This window comes from Salvelinus sp. IW2-2015, unplaced genomic scaffold (genome assembly GCF_002910315.2).
Source record: "Salvelinus sp. IW2-2015 unplaced genomic scaffold, ASM291031v2 Un_scaffold2097, whole genome shotgun sequence".
In the NCBI taxonomy this organism is placed as follows: Eukaryota; Metazoa; Chordata; class Actinopteri; order Salmoniformes; family Salmonidae; genus Salvelinus; species Salvelinus sp. IW2-2015.
In genome coordinates this window covers 135,887-139,936 of record NW_019943435.1, presented here as the reverse complement: position 1 = coordinate 139,936, position 4,050 = coordinate 135,887, and the positions used below count along the sequence as shown (strand labels likewise).

Genomic DNA, 4,050 nt, shown 5'->3' with positions numbered 1-4,050 from the left:
CTCTACCTCAACTCTACTCTACTCTACTCTACACTACACTACTCAACTCTACCTCTACTCTACCCTACACTACACTACACTACTCTACCTCAACACTACCCTACCCTACTCTACTCTACTCTACTCTACACTACACTACTCTACCCTACACTACACTACCTCTACTCTACCTCAACTCTACCTCTAGGTGTACCTCTACTCTACCTCTAATCTACCCCTAATCTACCTCTACTCTACTCTACCTCTACTCTACCTCTACTCTACCTCCTACTCTACTCTACCTCCTACTCTACTCTACTCTACTCTACCTCTACTCTACCTCTACTCTACCTTCTACTCTACCTCCTACTCTACTCTAGCTCTACTCTACCTCCTACTCTACTCTACCTCTGCTCTACCTCTACTCTACCTCCTACATATACTCTACTCAAACCCTACTATACCTCTACTCTACCTCTACTCTACCTCTACTCTACTCTACACTACTCAACCTCTACTGTACTCTACCTCTACACCACATCAACTCACATCAACACATCAACCACCAACTCTACTCTATATCTACCTCTACTCTAACTCTACTCCACCACTACACTACCTCTACTCTACCACTACTCTACCACTACTCTACATGAACTCTACTCTAACCTACCACAAAACGACTCTTCTATACCCTATCACTAATCTCCTCTACTCTACTCTACTCCACCTCCACTCTACCGCTACCCTACTGCTGCTCTACTCTACCACTACTCCACTCTACCACTACTCTACTCTACCACTACTCTACCACTACTCTACCTCTACTCTACCACTACTCCACTCTACCACTACTCTATATCTACCTCTACTCTACCACTACTCTACCTCTACTCTACCACTGCTCTACCACTACTCTACTCTACCGCTACTCTACTCTACCACTACTTTACTCTACCATTACCCTACATCTACTCTACCTCTACTCTACCACTACCCTACATCTACTCTACCACTACTCTACCACTACTATACCACTAATCTACCATCTCTCTATAACAACTTTACCTCTACTATACCACTACTCTACCACTATTCTACCACTACTCTACTCTACCACTACTCTACACCACTCATACCACCACCCTTCTCTACCACCACTCTACCTCAACTCTACTCTACCACTACTCTACCACCACTCTACCACCACCTTCTCTACCTAACTCTACCACTCTACTATACCAGTCTACTCTACATACATACTCTACTCTACCTCTACTCTACCACTACTCTACCCTACTCTACCTCTACTCTACCTACCACAACTCTACCACTACCCTACATTTACTCAACTCTACCACTACTCTACTCTACCACTACTATACCTTTACTCTACCAGTAATCTACCAATCTAATCTACTCGATAACACTACCACATACTATACCACTACTACACTACTACTTACTACACTCCTAACTATCTACCTACTCTTACCTCCACCGCACTATACACTATCTCCACTCTTAAACCATATTACCACCTACTCTACCACCTACATAACCACTATCTTACACTACTTACCACACTATACCTACCTACCACTAACTCTCACTACTATACCACTACTCATACCAACTACTATACCACTACTCTACCACACTATACCACTACTACTACCACTACATTACCATACTCTAACCAACTACTCTACACTAACTATACACTACTAACCACTACTCAACACTCCTCTACCACCACTATACCACTACTCTACCACCACTCTACCCACCCATACCACTTACTCTACCACTTACTCTACCACCACTATCACCTACTCAACCACTACATATCCACTCTCATACCACTCATCTACCACCACTCTATCACACCACTTCTCTACCACTACCTCTACCACACTCTACCACCCCTTTCTACCACCAATCACCAGTCACAATCTACTCTACCACCTCTATCTACACCATCTCCCAACACCTTCTCTACCACTACTCTACCACTACTATACACTCTACTCTACCACTACTATACCTCTACTCTACCACTACTATAACCTCTATCTACCACTACTCTACCCCTACTCTACCTCTACTCTACCCTACCAACTCTACCACTACCCTACATTTACTCAACTCTACACAATACTTACTCTACCACTACTATACCTTTACTCTACCAGTAATCTACCACTAATCTACTCTACCTCGACACTAACACTACCACTACCTATACCCCTACCTCTACTCTACCACTAATCTACCACTGATTCTACTCTACCTCGACACTAAACTACCATACCTATACGCTACACTACTCTACACTACTACACCACTATACCATACTCTACACTACCTCACTACTTACTCTACCTACATACTCTACACTACTATATACTACTTTACTCTACTCTACCAATTCTACACTACTATCTACTCTACCACTACTACTACTCTACTCTACCACTAATCTACTCTACCAATCGACACTAACACTACAACCTACCTATACCCCTACCACTACTCTACCACTACTCTATCACTACTCCACATCAACTCTACTCTACACAACCATTAAACTAATCTTTCTCTACCTACACCACTGCTACTACTCCACCACATACTATACCACCACTATAACACTACTCTACCAATCCTCTACCACCACTATACCACTACTCTACCAATCTCTACACATCTCTACCACCACTATACCACTACTCTACCACTACTATACACTACTCTACCACTACTATACCACTACTCTACCACTACTCTACCACTACTCTACCACCACTATACCACTACTCTACCACCACTATACCACAACTCTACCACTACTATACCAATCCTCTACACACCACTATAACTACTCTACCACTACTATACAACTATCTACCACCACTATACCACTACTCTACCACTACTAATAACCACTACTCTACCACCACTATACCACTACTCTACCACTACTCTACCACACTATACCCTACTTACCATACTCTACCATACTCTTACCACTCCTAAACCACATCTCTACCACACTATACCACTACTCTACACTACTATACCACTACTATACCACTACTCTACCACTACTATACCACCATATAACCACATATACCACAACTATACCACTATCTACCAATCCTCTACCACACTTATACCACTACTCTACCACTACTCTACACACACTTACCACTTAATCTACACCATACTATACACACTATCTAACTACCATATACCACTACCATCTACCATACTACACACTACCACTAACACTACTATACACTACTACTATACCACTACTCTACCACTACTATACCACTACTCTACCACTCATATCACACTACTACATCTCTACTCTACCACCACTCTACCACCACTATACCACTACTCTACCACTACTCTACACTCTCTACACCATAATACATACTACTACCACTACTCTACCACTACTATACCACTATCTACCACACATTACATACTTACCACTACCTACCACTACTCCACCAAAACTCTCAACTACTTTTCACTACCACTACTCTAGATCTGCTCTACCACTACTCTACAACTACTACTAACCACTATTCTCTCTACCACTACTCTATACTCTACCACCACTCTACCTCAAATACTACAACTACTTTACCATACTCTACTCTACCACCACTCTACCTCAACTCTACAACTACTATACCACTACTCTACTCTACCACTACATCTACAACTACTCTAACCAACTACTCATACATACTCTACTTACCACTATACTACTACTCCACCACCACAATACTTCTAATCTACCACTACACAACCTCTACTCTACAACTACAATACCACTACTCTACTCTACTACTTCTCTACCCTACTTCTAACCACCACTCTACCTCAACTCTACAACTGCTTACCACTATTACTACATACCACTACTTTACTTACCCACTATCTACCTTTATTCTACAACTACTATACCACTACTCTACTCTACAACTACTCTACAACTATCTACCTCTACCACTACTACTACACACAATATTTAAATGTACACTAACAACT

The 4,050-nt window shown here is 41.8% G+C and overlaps 1 protein-coding gene and 1 long non-coding RNA gene across 3 annotated transcripts in view; one reads left to right on the top strand and one right to left on the bottom strand.

The window, feature by feature from the left end:
• LOC112072945 (A-kinase anchor protein 2) overlaps positions 1-4,050 on the top strand; it is a 149,835-nt gene that overhangs the window by 59,674 nt on the left and 86,111 nt on the right. The gene's annotated exons all lie outside the window — the stretch shown is intronic.
• Positions 1,263-2,586, bottom strand: LOC139024987 (uncharacterized). 2 transcript variants are annotated; one of them, XR_011476393.1, is made up of 3 exons: positions 2,510-2,586; positions 2,172-2,233; positions 1,263-1,364 (listed from the first exon to the last, which is right to left on the bottom strand). It is a non-coding gene; the product is annotated as an uncharacterized lncRNA (long non-coding RNA). The 2 variants fall into 2 exon arrangements; XR_011476394.1 differs by lacking the exon at positions 1,263-1,364 and adding an exon at positions 1,976-2,026.